The sequence below is a fragment of the Diorhabda sublineata genome, chromosome 8 (assembly GCF_026230105.1).
Source record: "Diorhabda sublineata isolate icDioSubl1.1 chromosome 8, icDioSubl1.1, whole genome shotgun sequence".
In the NCBI taxonomy this organism is placed as follows: domain Eukaryota; kingdom Metazoa; phylum Arthropoda; class Insecta; order Coleoptera; family Chrysomelidae; genus Diorhabda; species Diorhabda sublineata.
The window spans coordinates 18,890,028-18,910,335 of NC_079481.1; positions in this window are offsets into that span (position 1 = coordinate 18,890,028).

Genomic DNA, 20,308 nt, shown 5'->3' on the forward strand with positions numbered 1-20,308 from the left:
TATTTTATATTATATTAATTTTCATAACACAGCAAAATATATACAATGGTATCATCTTTTCTTATATGGTCTTATGGAGTGGAGATGACATAATTCCCCTGAAGATCTGGTTTCTGAGGGCAGCAGGTCAAGGAAGGCCGACATTTTCGGTTTCTTCCTTACTATTGTAGGAGGTATTAGGTTCTTAAGCGATTTTTTCTAATTCCATTGGCCTAAAACTAGTATACACTAGTATTATTAAAAGCATATAAACTATTGCTCTTATAACGATAGGGTTATCAACTAGCTGTCTCTAAATTTGACTGGCTCTTAATTATTCTGGATCTGAGTGTGTTAAGTTCATCCAAGTTCAAAGGAGGTAAACTGATGTTGAAGTCAGATTGGTTGATGTTAACTAATATTTGAGAAAATAGAATCAATTGACTTCTCATTTCTATAGTTTTTTATTGCTTATCTGTATTTTGTCTGTGTTAATTTTGCAGGATGTAGGTATATTAATTAAATGCGTGCCGATTAAGTTGACAACTTCTTATTGATAGCATTTTAGGCAAATATTAGTTTTCTTTAGCAAACACACAATCCATTGGTTAGATGATTTTAGTCTCTTAAATACTGTTTGGTTGACAGTTTATGACAGGTAAAAGTAGCTTATAAGTCCAATAATTGTTCAATTTATTTTTAGGAATAATTGTTTTTGATTGGTTTTTGTACATACGTAACAGGTACATGTAATATGTGTGTAATTTTGTCGTTTAAAATGAAGCTAGATACTTTAATGAAGTTTTCAAAAATAGGAATCGAATTTAAATTTAATTTGACAGGCTTTTGATTTTCTCAAGGTTTTCGTATAAGATTTCTAGAAGTCTTAATAACTCTTTTGTTTTTATTATACTTGGGTGCATTATATCCGCTTTTGCAAAAGAAATGGAATTTAAAATTTCTTACATATTTAATACTTATATTTAAACGTTTTGATTGTTTGTGATAAGGAAATTTGATTTTGTTGAAGTTCTTCAATAAGTATCTCGTAACTTTTGCCATCGTTAGCATCTAAATTTCCTCTAATAGCTTTAAAAATTGAACCAAACCCATTGACTAATCCACGTTTTATTATAAGATGATGAGGTTATAACTTGCGTAATTTATTTTCTATAAAATTTTCTGTATTTAAATTATTCGGTAGTTCTTCTATTTTTATTTTATTGGTTTTAATTGAATTGATTGATTTAGAGTTTTGGACTTTGAATTTTGAAATTCGATGTTTAAAGATCATAATAGTACAAAATCGAATGATAATATTTAGTTTTGCGCTGCCGAGTAACTGGTAGAATGCCGAGGTTATCTTGGATATTCCGTAGAGTAAAGCCTCGATAACACTGAGCTAGTTTACAAGCTGCTAGTCGGCGAGTTTAAAAGCCAGCGCAGCGAGTAGGCGAGTGTCGACACGAAAATCTTTCTTCTCACTCAGTAGCGAACTAGCCAGCGAGTTGAAACCATGTGTTGTTTTGTGTGACCGAGTGGCGTGCTGTCTGCATTTTTCGTTTAAATTTTAAACTGAAAAATGAAGTGGAACACTCGTGATATAATAGTTTCTCAACATCTACGAGCAGCGGAATATAAAAAACAAAGTCTATTGTAACACAAAAGTAAAGGTTGAAAGTTTCAAAAATCTCTTAGTTAAACTTAATGAAAAACAATTAACTGAGGGTATGGATGTGAAACAATTAAAGGCAAAAATAAAATCAATTAAAGACGTATACAGGCAAGAAATAAATAAAATTGAAAAATCCAAGAAAAGTGGATGTGGTACTGAGGAAGTATACACGCTAAAGTTGGTATGGTTCAATGGAGCGAAATTTTTGGAAGAGGTTGTGGCCATACGAAGGAGTAAATCAAACCACGTATTTTAGTTCTTATATTAAAAAAATATATATTAGACCGTTATTCCAGCTTTCTCCCACTGCCGCTACGGCAGTGTCATCTGTAAAATCAGTCTTTCTTAGCCAGTTATGAAGACAACAAGCAGCCCAAATGACTTTATCTATAGTTTCCGGCGCCAAATCAATCGGTCTCGAAAATATTCTGAATCGTCATACTAGTATGCCAAAGGCATTTTCTACCACTCTTCTGGCACGGGAAAAACTATAAATAAATATTTTTTAGGGAGCACTAAAACCTATTTTACTGTACGGTTTCATGAGATTTGTCCTCAAAGGGAAAGCATCATTTCCAATAATAACGTCGTATTCAGGCAAGCCAAGAGTCTTGTTTTCCATCGCAATATTCAACGTACTATCTCTAAATAATGCACTATCGCTTGCTCGTCCATTTGCATCTACGCCTATGTAAATAAAACAGTAATCAGCATCAACCATAGCAAATAATATTATACTGTAGGTTTTTATATAATTGAAATAGACTGAACTGGAACACGGCGACCTCTTGACGATAACGTGTTTTCCGTCGATTGTACCAAAACATCTAGAAAAATTCCAACGCCGAAGAAATTTATTTGCGATTTCTTTCCATTCATCAGATTATTTTGGGACCTGAGAACAAATAAAAGTTAAATTTGATATGTATCTTCTAGGAACTGTCACAAAGTAGTCCAGACACAGCACGAGATGAAGACAATAAAAGTGTCGATTCTGAAAACGACAAAGATGTCTTCTCAGAAGAACGTCCTAAGAAATCGCCTGAAAAAATGGGAGCACCCTCGACTCCAAAGAATTAGTCTAAAAAACAACCAGCATCCAAAACACCTACTGAAATATCGCAAGCTATTAAAAAATTGGATGAAATTGCCAAGGAGTCATCAGATGAGAAGCCTTATGACCAGTTCGGAAAATTTGTTGCAACTGAGCTCCGTCTTCAGCCACAGCGACAAGCCATCTTGCTACAACAGGAAATTCAAAACTGCATCATTCGTTTTAAGCTGTCATCTTTAGATCATCAGGCCCATATTCTGTCGAAAGTGGACACTCGCAATTTCCTTATACTTCGACTAGTGCCTCATTGTTGAACGATGAAAATGGCGATGGAGATGTTTTGCAGCAGGCCATTATTGATGCATTTTATATACATTGTCTAATAAAACTGGTCTTTAATTTTGTAGTAATTTTATTTTCACTCACATGAATAAACAATCGAAGGGCATGAGAAATTGCTGTTAGCACTTCGGGTAAATACATCGAAATAGTTGATTTCGGAACTCTGAACAGGTATTCTAAAGACTTCAAAGAATCGCCCGTGGCTAGATAACGTAATGTTATTTCCAATTTCGTGCTAACTAGTATTACCGGTCTCATTATCGTATTATTTTTTTTTACTGTACTGTACCATCTGCAGTAAGTCATCAAATTTAGAACTGTTCAGTCTCAATATATTCCTATAGGTCAAAGGATCTTGGTCTTTCAACTCTCGCGTTTTTCTATCGACGATCTTACCCATTTTCTTTTCTGTTTACATTTTTTCCTCTGTTTTCGTTGTAAATCCTTCTTCATAAGTTGAGCTAAAATAACTACTCCCGCGCGAACTACTTCCTTCGATAGCTTGAACTGACAAAAGTCCAAAACACAAAGATGCTCGCAACTAGTTCACTAGCAGCGACGATGACACACAGCTACTTTACTAGCTTACAGGCCAACACGCCAGCGAATGGCTAGCCCGGATATTAATAATTAATATTAATAATTAAAAGCAGATTGTAAAAAGCTCAATGACACGCAGCAAGTTTACAAGCTACTCGCGAACTTGCCGACTAGCAGCTTGTAAACTAGCCCAGTGTTATCGATGCTTAATAGTTTTTTGGAATCCGAATTTCCGGTAATCTGAAATAATAATGTGAAGTTAAGAGTCGAAGGAATATAATCTTTTTAGTGGGCGTTTGATATTGTCCCTATGTATTTTACCTCATTTTGCCATTGTCATGGTTTTACGTTTCGTGTTTATTGTTTTAAGACTGACTAATCGAATTTATTAGAGTTTCTTCTTCTTTTTTTATAAATGATGGTAGTTTTTTGTTTAATTAGCTCAGAATTAAATTTCTCGTACAATAGTTTTTTTTTTGTCTTTATGTTTATTTACTTAATCATGTATCTATAGTTTATCAGTTTCTAGATTGAATGGATCATTATACGAAATGTATTGGCTATATCTATAGGTTTTAATTTGATTGTAAAGTGGATAGAGTTATTATAGCCTAAAATAGAGTATAAGATTTTAATTTTTATTGGGGTATCAAAGAATCCTCGTGTATTTAATAATCTTAAGTGTTCGATTATTGTTGAATGGAAACGTTCAACAATGTCGTTTGATTGTGGGTATTCTGGTGAACAAAAATGTAATTTCATTTTATGTAGAGTTAAAAGTTCGGTTTCAACTGTATTATAATTATTTGTTTGGGTATACCGTGATGACCAAAAAATTTAATAAGATTATTAGCAACTTCTGTTCCCAATAAGGCTTCTAAATAATAGGCTTTGAGCATACTATGAAAAACTGTCTACGATTGTTATATATCTACAAGGCCATGCCAACTACAGTTAGATGTTTAGTTATCAATTCGAACGTTTATTCTTAAGATAGTATTATATGTTTTGTAGTAAATAGTGCATTACTTTATTTATATTCTCAACAAATATACTACAGTCAAAACCTGATATAGCAACATTGAAGTAGGGTCCAGGCCAACCGTCCTGTTTTCTCAGGACATGTCCTAGCTTTTGTAGTGTCCTGGGACGTCCTGGGTTTTTAAATTTTAAAATTCGCGCGCTTCTTCTCAAATTTTTACGTTACGAGCGGCCTCACGGCTCGCAAGTAATTGCGCTGCCGTGCTGTTACAAAACAAAGGCGCAACGTGCCACTTGACGATATCTCTTTCGCTCTACTATAGTCGCGCAGTGCTTACTATTCCGTCCCTTTCTAGACATACAGAGCTAGCTATCCAGTCAGGTTACTATTTAGTTGTAATTTGTATAATTGAACAGGCTACACTAACGTAAGGTATTTAAAAATATTCATGATTGTATTATAGTGTTTATTATCATATTGTATTATTGGTATTATTAATTCAGAGAATACAAATTAAAGTAGAAGAGACTTGTAAATGTGTTAATTTCTAATTTATGACCTCGCTTTTTACCGGAATTTCTTTTGTTTCAGCTGTAGAATTGTGTTTAAGTTTAATATTTCTTCTAAAGCATGCCGAAATGAATATGCACTTCCAATGAAGCTTTAGAAAAAAGGTTTCCCTCGTTCAAACGCGGCAAATCCGATTCTGAAGTGTATTGTTGTATTTGTGAATCTAGTATATCTATAAACAGTAAAGATGTGAGAGATATTGGGGAACATCAGAAAACAGCCAAATATAAGAAGAGATTACAATCCCAAGTAGGGACTTCTAAAGCATTAGACATTCTTATAAAAAATCGTCAATTAATGAGAAGGGGCTGCAGCTAATCACACAATTCGTCACCATATGTCTTTAGACTGTACATTGCAGTTAAATATAGTTATGTTTAGCGTTTTACAGATCGCAAAAGACACGAAGTGTAGCAGAACAAAAGCAACTGCATTAGTGACTGGCATTTTAAGCCCTCATTCTTCAATGAAGATTGTAGATGATTTGAAAAGTATATCGTGTGTTAGTGTCTCTTGTGATGCTAGCAATTATGGAGCAACTAAATTAATTCCTGTATTGGTTCAGTATTTCGATTATCGTGGTGAAGGCATGAAATCTAAGATATTAGACATTGAAACAGTTTCCGATGAAACTGCTCAAACTTTGGTGAGTTTGGTAAGTGATCAGCTTTAAAAATATAATATAACAGAAAAATGTATTGCATTCTCAGGAGATAATTGTAATACGAACTTTGGTGGTAGAGAAAGAGCTGAAACAAACAATGTGTTTTTTAAACTGAAGCAAAAATTAGGCAAAGACATTATAGATATTGCTTGTTCTGCTCATGTACTCAATAATGCTGTTTGGCATGGAGTATACTCAACTTCAGTCTAACTCCAAAACACACTGGTTAAGTCTTTTTCCGGCAATTGAAAAACTTTTGAAATACTATGAGCCATTAAAAGAATATTTTTTTAGTTTAGATAAACCTCCACAGTACATTATGCAATTTTTTAACAATGAGTATGCCGAGGGTTACCTCGTTCATTCAGTAATGGCGATAATTCACACAAATATTGAAAAAGTGGAAAGAAAAAAAACAGTGTTGTCGAAATCAGGAAGATTTTGGGCAAAGTTATTTCATTACTAGAGGAAAGAATTAGAAATAATTTTTGTCCTCTAAGGGTAAGAACAATTTTAAAGAAGTTACATGACGAAGGAAATAATGTGAGACCAATTTTATAATTATTTGCTTACTCAACCACGGATACTGAAGGAAATTAATGGGATTGAAAAGTATAGTAAAAATTAATAAGTTTATATTAGAATGTATTAGATACGATAAGTAACCTAAGTTTAAAAAATTTGTTAGAAACTTGAGTGTTTGTTTTATATTTTAATAACGCCCGGCCACGCGTTGCTGTGGCTGAGTGATTTGATTTGAAATAATTCTAATGACAACACAATTGCTCTCTCTTCTGCTTGTTCAATGAAATTATACTGGCATCGAGTTGTTACATGTTTTTTACAATTGCCCATAAAATATATCTTAAGAAATTTTGAATCTTCATTTAGCATTGGCATCAATGATTCAATTTTATGATATACCTGGCCTTGAATTTTGAATTACGACCATCAGATGACAAATCACAAGCTTTGGATGCTCCAAGCGACGTCATTTGGAAGCAAGAATTAAATTTTCGTGTCTTAAGCAAAAATAATTTTGATTCATTTGAAATGCCAGAAAGAAGGGATTTTAAAGGTTCAGGTGGAGTAAGAAGTGGCGACAATACATCTTTTCCTGATGCGCAACACATGCCGGGTGTTTCATTGTGAAATTTTAACACCTGACAATAATTGCATGTTTTGTCCATCGCACCAATAGTAACTTTGGAATCAGCGTAGTAATTGATGTCTGTCATAATTAAATGCAAGACATACAAATAATCCACGCGTTACTTAATGTACACGAATTTCAGCTGTGCGAATTCTTTGAGCTGCATTTCTTTCTGCTCTTTGTTCGAATGATTCATGAGCTCTTTCAACACGTGCACATCGAGACTTCTTGCTACGGGCATTAAGATTGGATTTTTTGGGTGGCATTTTACTAAAAATATTAATTGAATTTTTAATGTGAATTTCACTGTTCTATGAATAACTGTAAGTTAGAAGTACAAAAAAATATTCGAAGTAATGTACGCAACGATGACAAAATGAAGAATGATTTGAAAGAAGCGACGTTAAAGGGTATAGGCAAAATAAGACATGTATAGTAGTGTGTAGTCTAAGAAAATATATTACATTAAAGTGTGGCGCCATCTATGACGTTCAAAGGACAAAATTTGACAGTTCTGTGAAAATAAATTCACTTAAGGTGCCATGTGTTCCAGACTTATGGAAACTACGATTAATAACAACAATCAACGTTGATGATCAGTTTACTATTAATTATTGACACCATTAATTTAAATAATAACTATCCTATCATTTAAGTTGGACCAAATTACATATATATTCCAACTTTCATGAATATCATTTGACTCGTTTTTGAGTTAATTTGGAACATACACACAGTTACTGAATTTTTATATATTAAGATGTGATTATTTTAATTACTTGAATTTCATTTCTCCTGTTTTCACTAGATATTTATTTAACTATTATTAACTCTATTAATGCGTCTCGTTTTAAACTGAATTGTCCTGATTTTTTTAACTTCAAATCCAAATTTGAGGTTGGTTAAGTTAGTTATTATTAAAAGTAGTTATTTTTTAAAAAGTAGTTATTAAAACTACTTTTTAAAAAATATTTTTTATTTCTACAAACTCAAAATGAGACCTTACAACTCGAAAGTTAAATAAAATCTAATTATGACATTGAAATATGTTATGATGAAAGGTATCTATGGGATTGTAATTCAGCAGTCTAGCGGTGTCGGGTTACTAGAAGCGTTCCCATAACTCCTCCGCCGTTAGACATAAATTCAAGGAATATGTTGAATTTCAAAGTTGCAAATTTTGGGGACCATTCTGGATTTCTTAGCCTTGGCTTCTTCTTCTGGTTCTTCTTGCTTGGATGAATTTTACAGTCCAATACAAAGTGATAATTATTATAATGAAATAAATAAAAACAGTCCAAATATTAAAATTTGCCGAGATGATTATTGGAGATGAAATATTTGACATTTTCTGTTTTTGAATGTCCAAAGCACTTTGAATATATTCGTCTAAATTGGTAGAATGCAGTTGAATTGGTTCCGTTTGAAATTTTGATATTTCACTTGGAAACGTTAAATTTGGGAAGTTTATTAATTTGAGTTCGGTTTGATGATTTTCAAAATGATTAATTTTAATACCGTTTATGTCCATTTCACACTCCGAGTCAAGTTCTAAAATAAAAGTTCCCTGAATTGGAAAATTGTCTTTGTTAGATCCGCACTTTTGATTAACTACACTTATTTCAGGGGATATTAGAATCCAATGGTTTTATCTAATTTTTGAATTCGTAATTTTGGCATTCGGATAGCTAACTGTTGACATGATTAAGCGTTCTTGAATGATGACGGGTCCATTCTGGTTGCAAATGTATTGTTCGGATGAGACTTCTTGACAATTCTCGTCAAAAAACATATAGAAAAGGTCATTTAGGATGAGTAATTTTGCTTGAGGTAAAATTACTTTGAAAGAATTTTGAGTGGGTACAGGCAATGAGTATATGCGGAAATAATTGTACATTTCGCTTTCTACTGTAGGAATTTCTAAGATAAATATTATTTTGTATCCCTTGGTATAACATTTTATTTCTGTGACCTTTTCATATAAGAGAATATTTTCTACTCTTGGTTCAAATGGAAGCTTATTAAATTTCAATTGTTCATTCACAATCTTAATTTCATCTAATAGTTCCTTAAGTTCAATTATTGAATTATGAACTGTATTTAATTTTGAAAATGTGATAGCTACTTCGATTTTCTCTAGAATGTTGTAAATTAATTGATAAGTTGGAACGATTTGAGAAACCAGTATATCGGTGACAAAAAAGTAATAATCTCCATCTGATTGTAAGTTTCAATTTCCTCTATTCGTTTCAATAACGTTTGTTGGTTTTATGCCAATGTGTTTGTATTGTTTTCAAAAATGTTAATAGAATTTTGAAGAAGTGTTATTTGTGAATTAACTATATTTTTTAATTTTGATTGATTGTCAGAAAGGGTGTTAATTGCTTTATCGTATTTTTCTGCATCGTTTTGGTCTGGATTACCCGTGAAAGATTTAATTATTGAACCAAGTCCATTTATTAATCAAAAATTCTTATATTGAAAACTGGATTTATTTGATTTAACTGAGTTTGTATCTTTTGCTCCAGATTTAAGATTAGGTTGCATATTCTTTGAAATTCATCAATTAAGACCGATTTATATTTATCTCTTGGAAATGTTTGCTGAATTCTTTTAAAGTGGTTTTGTATGATTTCGAAATGATTTACTATATCTGAAATAATGAAAGGTTTAATAAAAGACTAAAAACCGATTTTATTTTGAGCATTGCCCAATTTGTAAGGTAGAAGACCAGGGTTATTATTTAAGTTAAGGAGTCTTGGGTGGTTTGATCCCTGATGGATGTGAGTGGATAGCCTGTAACAGTTGGAGGCTGGTTTAGTTCCTTTATATGTATTATTTCTTTTTTATTTTGATTTTTTATTGAGGTTATTTCATAAGGTCCTACAAATTTATTATCCTTTTTACTATGATAACGAAGGTTTTTCTTAAATACTATTTGTCCTAGCTTAAAATTCGTAATAATACTACCTTTTTGATTATTTTTATCTACGATTTCATTCTTTTGTTTTTATATGGATTCTTTTACATTTTCGTATACGTGCTTGAGTTTCTTTTTATGATTTTCAGCATAATCTGAATAAAATGTTGCAGGAGTAAAAATTTCGTTTGGATTTCGGGAATTAGTGTATCCGAAGGTTAATTCGAAAGGAGTAAATTTAGTACTACTATGTATTGAGCTGTTATAGCCTCTTTTAGAATTCTGAGATGTTCTATTAGACTGGAATTAAAACGTTCTGCTATACTGTTCGATTCGTGATGTCCTACAGTGCCAAAATGTATTTTTATTTTGTGTAGATTTAAAATTTCTTTTACAGTATCATTATTAAATTCAGTACCACGATCAAGAATTATTTTTTCTGGTACTCCAAAAGAACAAAACTATTTTATTATTGCTTTACTTATATGAATAGCCGTTTTGCCTTCAACTTGATATGCTTGTGCAAATTTGGAAAATGCGTCAATAATAATTAAGTATATTTTACTGTTGTAATGGAATGAATCTATGTGAACAATTTGAAAAGGTTTTGATGCTGTTTCGGTTATTACTAGAGGTGTGTATGGAGGATGTCTGCCGTATTTTGTTCGTTGACAAATATCACACGAGTTTATATATTCGGTGACAGTAGTTTTCATTTTTTTCCAATAATAATTTCGTTTTAAATTTTCGTACGTTTCTACAATACCACGATGGTTAGTTTTACCAACGTGATGATGTTTTAATAACATTATTTGTTCTTCTTTTTCCTTGATTGTATTTACTTGTTTAAAGCATCTAATTAATTTTGGACCTTTTTTCGAGAAGTGTTCTAAATAAATTTTATTAAAATCATTATAAAGAGAATCATTGTGAAAATACATGCAGTAACAACGTTTCGTAAAAAATCGAGTATAAAATTTTTATTGTTTTGAGTCGGAATTTTAACATTTATTGTTTTATGATTTTCGTAGGTTTCCTGCTCAACTAATAGTTTATGATATGGATGGGGTGTTACTATAATTTGATTGACTTTGTTATTAATTTTCTCGTCATATATTCGTATACCGTCATTTGTTGTTTCATTAAAAGCAATGTGTTGTGTATTTGAATCGGTGTCAATTGTACCAGCTGTGTGCAAATTGGCATCTGTTATGTTGTCATTTAGTTGTTCGTCTATAAGGTCATTCAAAAATTGGTCTAATTCATGAGGATGTGTCATTTCGTCAGGATTATTAATCATTGAATCGTTTTCTAGTGCATTAATAACTACTCTAGAAAGTGCATCGTAATTAGCATTTAAAGTGCCTTTTTTATAAATTATTTCATAGTCAAATTCTTCTAAACGTAATCTCCAGCGAATCAATTTTGAATTCGGTTCTCTAAGATTGAATAGCCAAATTAAAGGACGATAATCACAATATATTTTAAATCGCTTGCCGTAGAGATAGGGTCTAAAATATTTACAAGCCCACATTATGGCAAGTAACTCTCTCGATAGTGCTATATTTTTGTTTGGAGTTATTTAGTGTTCTCGAAGCGTATGCAATTGGTCTATCTGAACCAATTGGACCTTGAGATAATACTGCACTTAGTGCAACGTTTGAAGCGTCAGTCGTCAAAACAAAGGGTTTGGAAAAGTCTGGGTACTGAAGTATAGGTGGATTAATTAATAGATTTTTACAAGTGTTGAAAGCTGAGATAAAATTTTGATCGTGTTTGACTTTAGCATTCTTTTTCAGACTTAAAGTTAACGGTTTAGTTATTTTAGCAAAATCTTTAATGTAGCGTCTATAATATCCTAATAGTCCTAAAAAGGTTTTGATTTCTTTTTGAGTTCTTGGTATTGGGTAATTTTTTATTGCACTTACTTTCTCAGGATTTGGCTTTACTCCGTCTGGTGTAATGATATGCCCTAAGTACGCGACTTTTTTCTTAAGGAAATCAGATTTATCTAGTTGGAATTTGAAATTTGATTGTCGTAAGCGGTCAAAAACTGTTTTCAGTCTTCCTACGTGTTCTTGCAAGGATGTAGAGTTGATTACAATGTCGTCTAAGTATACTAAACATATTTCATTGTTTAAACCTCGTAAAATGTTGTCCATAACTCTTTGGAATGTAGAAGGAGATGAACGTAGTCCCATTGGTATACATTTAAATTCCCAATGTCCGTTTTGAGTTGAAAATACTGTCTTCGAAATGTCCTCTTCATGCATTTGAATTTGGTAGAATCCACTAGCTAAGTCTAGAGTACTGAAATATTGACTTTTGCCTAATTCATCTAGTATTTCTGTAATATTTGGTAAAGGGTATTTATCAGGGATGCTTTTTTCATTTAATTTTGGTAATCTATTACTAAACGAAATTTCTGGAGATGAGTAGGGAGAATTGGAAGGTTGGATAATACCTTGATCCAGAATTTTGTTTATTTGTGTTTTGACTTCTTCTTTATAAATTTCGCGGTAGCGATATGTTTTTGTAAATATTGGAGTATCATCTGTTAAATTTATCTTATGTTTTATTTGGTATCTCTTCACAATAAAAAATATCACGATATTCATAACATAATTTTTTAATAACCTCTTTCTCTTCTGGATTACAATGATTTAGATCAATATTTTTTAAATTTGTTTTTAAAATACGGTCATGTTCTTCACTAATTTCATGATCAGTTTGCATTTTTTCTATAAAATTAATTTCGTTTATATTCAAAATTTCAATATCGATTGGGTCGAAAAATTCGATTTTTTCGGATTTAGTGTTAGAATTTATGATTGTGGTTAGAGCAAAGTAATTTTCAACAACCACTACAGCGACCGGCATCTCGATATGAGATGCAAACTTTTTATATTCCAATGTTCCAGTGCCTTGTTTCATTTTTACTGGTATTCTAACTGGTATTATTAAGTGATAGGTTTGATATTTATGATTTTAAATATTTGATATTTCATTTTCATATATTATTGGAATTTTTATAAATGGAGTTGCAATAATTTTTGAGTTCATACCTATTGAAGCTTTTAATTGTTTTAATAAGTCAATGCCTATTAAACCGTCATATTTATAATTAAAATTGAAGAGATAGAATTTATGATAATCTGAAACTCTAAAAATTTTGAAAATTGGTATTTTTATTACTTTGTCGTGATATGTTATGTTATATGCACTTTGCATGTGAAAATCTTCTTTAAAGATTTGATTTGGATAAAATTGATAAGCTAAATCGGGTTTAATTAAACTGCGAGTACTCCCTGTATCAATTAAAAAATTTGCTTTCAGTTCGGAAATGTAAATATGTGGTAAATTTGCTCTAGATATATTTAAAGTTATTAAGTGGGATTTTTCTGATAGGCTTCTTGTTGAAAATTTTCATTTGGGTCTTGAGAAATTTGATGCGGATCATTGAATCGGTATTGATCAGAATTGTCATATTCTGGATATGTTTGATTAGTATGTGTATTAAAATTATTTTGGACATCATGGGTTTGGTACGAGCATTCACCATGTTGGTTATTGAATTCATAATTTTGATGATTTACATCATGTGCAAATAATTCTGTGGACGTGAATTTTCTCGGAGGTGCTAACATTGTATTACCTGATGATGTGTTCATTGGAGTAGGTTTATATGATTTGTTGGGATTTGATTGATTTCTGCTTTGATTTGAGGGTGCTCTCGATATCTGGCTTTGCCTGGGTTGATTGGAAAATGGTTGTCTTTGAGTTTGAAAGTTATTATAGTTCCTCGACTGTGGTTGTGAATTTTGTATGAAAGGACGATTGAAATTACTAAAATTCTGTTGGGGTTGCGAGAATTGATTATTAGCTACACCTGGATATGAATTCCTATTAAATGAAATAGTGGGTTGAGAAGGTGGCGAATAGAAATTTGGGTAATTAGCGTTGCTATTTTTGAAGAAATTGGGGTGATAATTATTTTCTTTAGATAGAGTAATTCTCGGTGTTGGTTTGTAAGGTTGATTATTTAGAGTATTATTTCTATATTGGCTATACATAAAATTCTCTTCTTCTATAACTAAAGACATAGCTATTTCTAAACTGTCTGGATTTCGCAAACGTATATTGTTTTGCAATTGACCAGTTAAACCTCTAATAAATGTTTTAAGTGCTAAATCTTTATAATTTTTAATTTTAATTGCTTTTTCTGTAAAAGGATTGTTTGAAGCATTTTGAAATTACTAAGCTACGAGCTTCCTGACATCGCATACCGAAATTGTATGGTGTTTCATTTTTCAATGAACAATTAGATCTTGCACTAAGCAATCTATATTTCTTTGATCTCCAAAACATTATTGAAGAGCTTGTTTTATTTCAGCCCATGTTCGTAATTCAGTTCTTGAACCTATAGCATTAAAGCCCTACCTGCTAATTTACTCAATAATGCGCGTAATAAAAAACTATTTAATTGTGGATTTGGTGCATCGTAAAATTGAGAAAGTAATCTATCACAGTTATCTAGAAAAATATTTAAAGTATGAGGATTAGCCTCATATTGTGGAATAGTATCAATATATAATTTTAATAATTGATAGTTTGGATTAGCCATTGTTTCAATTTTTGGTATATTACTTTTTTCTTCTAAAGTTATACTAGAATTAAATAAATCTACTTACTCTTCTACAATTGAGTCGTTCATCAACTAATTTAAATTATGTTACTATAAATGTTTTATTTTCAAAAAAGTATATAAACGCAAATAAAAAGCGAAAATTTATTTGGGAAAGGAAAAAATGGAATGTTTTTCGACTTACAGTAAGTACTATGAAGAAAATGTTCATTCGTCTCCAAAAGGATCCGAGCGATGTAATCCCTCTTTCCTGGACTGGATCCTTGAAGTTTCTTGAAAACCACAAAATAATACAAGGTTCGAGATGCGAACAAACCGTAGATACGGACCGGTGTCACGATTTTTGTTGAACCGATTTGCAATCCTACTGATTAACTGCGCCAATTAAATTTGTAGTTTATTAAAACTATTTTTAATTTTATAATTATCATACTGTATCTATCTAGAATAGGTATAGGTTATGTATGTGAACTTGTTGTCAAATGAAATGTCAGAAAAGAAATAAAAATGTTTATTAAGAAATAATTAGAATACAAAATGTACTTAGCTGCTTACGGTACGGGTTATAAGACTAGACTAGTTTTTAAAGTAATTAGTCATTTTAGTTTGTTTTTTTTGAGCCCAGTCCCAAATATTTTTTGCATTTTACGTTTCATACTCTTCAAGGTATAAGTCTCATCGGTATTAAACTGGTCATTAAAGGCAACAAATTTTTACAAATCTGTTATAGCGTTAAGTGCCTTGGAAATTGTTGTTGGCTGAAACTGTTGGTTCTGCTGCTGGTCTTCATTTTCTTCGTCAGTGTTACGATTGTTACTTTCAGCTTTTGCAAGAATTTATTCCTCAATAGCTAAGGCGCACATGGCGACACTGTCATCTATTCCAATAAGTTCATCTATCTCAATTTTTTGCAACTGAGCAACCAATTCAGCAAATGGTACGTTGTCATCTTCATCTGCAGATTGTATCATTCTCGCTAGCGGAATATTATCCTCGTCCTCCGCTTGTGACGGACAGAGATCTTTGAAACCTGCATGGCGAAATCAGTTGGCTATAGTGGTCTGTATGACTTTTTCCCAAGCTTCCGATATCATAAGAGTTGCATCCAGAACACAAAGACTTTCAGTATTTTTGCTGGTTTCAATATTCTGTATCATTTGTAGCACTTGAACTTTCCTGTATTGTGTTTTTAAAGCTTTTATCACTGCTAAATCCATGAGCTGTAAAACAGAGGTGCCATTGGGAGGTAAAAACACAAGCTTTATGCATTTCAGATTAGAGCCTACAGGGTGAGCGGGCAGTTGTCTACTAGGAGAAGAATTTTGTTTTCTTCAGACTTCAATTCTGCATCCCAGCCATTTTTCAAAATTTTGTCATCTAGGACCTAGTGTTGTTACAGGCAAACGTTGAATGTTCTTAAAGCAACGCGGTTTTTTAGCTTTTCCTATCACCAAAAGTTTTTTTTACATGAACATGTTTGCCGCAACCAATACTGTATTTCTTGTTTTGGAGAACTTTCCGCCCTTGCATTCTTCGCCTTGTCACTGTAATTGTTTTGTCAGGGGTTAAATTGTAAAACAATTCTGTTTTATCTCATGAAAGATTTCCTCTAGTGTGTCTCCTTCTCACAGTTCAGGCCACTTATGAGAGAGTCACTCTTCAGACACTCCTTCAGGAACGCCAGCCGCTTCACCGCAAACTTTTCCTACCACAATATTGTGACGAGCACAAAAACGTTGTAACCAAGACGACAAACACTCAAGATTTTCCTTACCGATAAGATGAGCAAAGTCATTGGCTTTTTGTTGCAGAATCGGACCACTTATTGGGACGTTGTTTGCCTCTGATGTTCAAACCATGTTAATAAAGCATCTTTTATAACTTTATGTTCACTTGTCCTCGAGTAAATTGTAAATTGAGTTGAAAAACGACGTAGAGCTTGTGTATCCTTTTCTAATCCTGCTATCTTTATCTCTGCCTAAGTAAAATCCTTTAACTATCATTTTGGACGCTGCAGAAAATAAACCAAGGCTTTTATTGTTACCCCAGCACGTTTTGTTATGAATAAAAATTATGATTAGATAATAAGATAATGATACAATTGAACTGAACAATATAACTTGATTACTTTGCTTTATTTTATAATATCAGATTATTTAGAATTTATCCATTGTCCTTATTTACCTCTAAATCTATAGATTTACACGTAAATCAACGAATTTTTTATATTGCCACTTTTGCAATGTTACTATTAATGATAAAATACGACGGTAGTACCCATCGATGTAAGACTGATTGTTGCCTTGGTTTAAGCGCTCGTGTTTTTTTGGTAATTTGATATAAATTTTATTTTGGTTTTGAATAAGTTATTTGTATTTTTGTTGGGCTTTATACAGGGCAATCCAGAACCATGACCTGCGCAACACTAATATGGTCGCTGAACGACAAACAACGTGTTTAACGCTATTGTGACCAGTGGATTTTGCTACTTTTTCAGTGTAATCGTGCGTTATGTTGCCTTGTATTGCTTAAGTTTTATTTTTAAAAAACATTATTTATTCTTTCGTTATAACTATTAAGGTGTAGACGAATACAACAGTTAAATTGTATGAACACTGATTTTATTGCTAGTAGTTTTTCATCTGACGCAAGGTTCGATAACTTTAAAAAAAGTGAAGTAATAAAAATGGCACTACAAACTACGCAGGCGCAGTATCATCTTATTACTGTTCTAATTACACGATGACACTGCTTTAACCATGCCAGTCACAAACAACAGTCTCCCACGCTTATTAAGACGATATAATATTTCAAGTAAGAGGGCGCTTTGCGAGGACGAATAGATTGAAATTCATGTAGGTTTGGAGGAGAATGAGCAGTCGAGGTAGATTGCAATGCATCTCACTCTGATTCAGGGGCAAAGTGAACCTTCTTCTTTGGAATTTCTGAACGCCGAAGCTGGTCAATGTGACGCTTCATCTCCACTTGTTGGTCATCGAGCTGAACAATTTAGTCTTCTGAGCCAAACTTCCATTGATTCCAGTTGTTGGCATGGTACCTCGACAACACGCGATCTCCCTTGCTTAATTGGCAGCTCTGGAGACCATGGTCGACGTTTGGCTTGAGATTGATTGGACGAAGTACATCCAGTTAGCATCTAATGTTCCTTCCAAGGTCCTGCAGGTGATTTTCCATAAGCCAGTGGTGTGGACCTGTATCTGAACAAGATCTGGCGGATTTTTGCATTGGGTTTGGATCATTAGCCAAGAGTCTGAACATTACGTTCAGCTAGACCGTTCGTGTATGGATGACCCGGCCCTATGAGTTTTTGAAAAATCGCACTCTGGGAACAAAATCGCTTAAATTCTTCACTCATACAGATTGACGCATTATCTGAGACAATCATGGTTTGGAATCTATGAGTGGCAAATATGTCTTTCAGAAATTCGATAGTTGATTCCGAAGTAGGTGAATTTTTACATGACAGTCACAACAATAACATATTGTGACTTTTTGTGTTTATATTCCAAATTTATATCTCAAATCCTGATGATCTAGATTTAAATGTTAGGTACTTTATTATTGTTAGCAATATCTGCTCTTTGCTTCTGAGAATTAATTACTATGTATTACTCCAATAAACCTACAGTAATTTCAAAAACTGTGTAGTTATTGAAGCTTATATACTCGTATAATATTTAGTTTTCATCTCATTAGATTTAAAAGCTTTGCTCGAAAGGGTGGATTGTAATAATATACTGATACGAGCTAATTTAGTAAAAGGACCAGTCTGATGATAAATTTGTCTGCACTTCTTAAATACATACTCATGTAAATTCTCATGGAACATTTTCTGTACTTGTATATGGAGAGAGAGAGAGGGAGAGAAAGTTTTAACAAACATAAAAATAACTAAATAAAGATACCAATAAAATAAAATTTCAATATACATAAGAAAACCACAATGAGTAACAAAATTATAAGTAATAGTAGTAGGTACCTAATAATTAGTATATGAATCCATAGCAAAATTAAACCAGTATGCAGCATGCCCGGAATTAAATATTATGAGAATAGAAGTCATTTATAGAGTAAAAGGTATTCAGTGAATATGCCCTCAAATTATTGCGGCATGCGGAAAAAGATGATATCGATTTGATTTGAATTGGTTAGGTTAGGTTACTGATTGTGGATTTTTTTGCATTGTAAAATATTCAGCCCTTAACTAATTTTGAACGTGGAGTAGGCGTGCTCCGCGTTCCCAAGTGGATAGCCGTGCAACGACCTTTCTGAAATTCGAGAAGCGTGCTTACGAATTAGGCAAATGGATTCAAAGATGAATAAGGAAGGAAGGGTCAGAATTTTCAATCTTTTAAAGAAGTTCCAGCAGTGAGCTCTGCTGTTTATTCCAAGCAAATATCTAACAGCTCTCTTTTGTAGTTTGAAGATTTGCTCAAATGGAGTTGCACCACACGTAGTCAATAAGCAGGGAAGGGCATATCGAAGATGCGACTCAATAGGAGCATAATAGACTGTTAAAGAGATGGATAAGTACAGTTCTTTGGAAACTGATCTCAGCTCAAAACAGGAGGAACTTAATTTTTTTGATAAGGCTGCAATATGTAACTTCCATTTCAAGGAATTGTCCTCAACAAGCCCTAAGAATTTTAGAGATTCAACGACGTCAATAGTGGTGTTATTTAATTAAAAAGCCTGCAATGTATTTTGATATGATAAAACTTTGGTTTTAGAAACCCTCATAAACTGACTTCTGTTGGTAATGTATGACTTGAACCATACGAAAGGTGTTCTCCTTGAAATCGTAGTACTGCAATTTGTTGATTAGAACATTATGATTAACACAATCGAAAACATTAGAAAAATCACAAAAAGTTGTTGCAGTGGAGTGATGGCTGCATAAATTAGAGTACTTAGGAAGGAGAATATAGCATCATTTGTGCGTTGGTTATAATTTGTTATGAAGAATATAATGTTTCAGATGTCTCTTATTACGTATATTTTGAAGACCCAACTCTATGTGAACCATTTTCAGTTTGTTTACAGCAATATTTCAAATCCTCTTCCATTAAATTATAAAAAAAATGTACTATTAAACTAATCGACGTTACGGATAAACGAGATATATCCGAAACAATAAAAAACTATTATAAAAACAAATCCAATCATCATGGCATAAAAAGTCGAGGAAAAATATTATTGACCCGATATAAAAAAAATTGATTCAAGCTTATATTAATGAATGCGAAATATGTCAGCAATATAAATATGACCGGCATCCAATCAAAATTCAGATGAACTGTTATCAAACCATTCGAAATAGTACATATTGATTGATTCACATTCGAAAATTCAAAATTTCTATAGTTCTTACAATATCAATTGTAGAAGACAGTTATGCGAGGAACAATCAATATTTTATAAATTCGCACGGCACTCATACCAAATTGAGAAATGAAAAATAATGTTTACTCTCCGTATAAAACTCGGTAAACATCTAACAAACCGTGAGTCCACGTGGACTCATCATCGCCACTGTTTACCAATGAAAACATCGGATCGTAAAAATAAATATTGACCGTAGCCGTATGTACACAATTTCTTTAGAATCTTCTTGCTAGTTTGCGATAAGTAGTGGCATGTCATGTAAAGAAAAACTGAAATCAGTTGACAAATCTACACAGGATTTTATACGAAGAACAATTTATAGTTTACATAAGGAGAACAGGGTTGCAACATTAGAATTAATACGAAAATCATTACGAA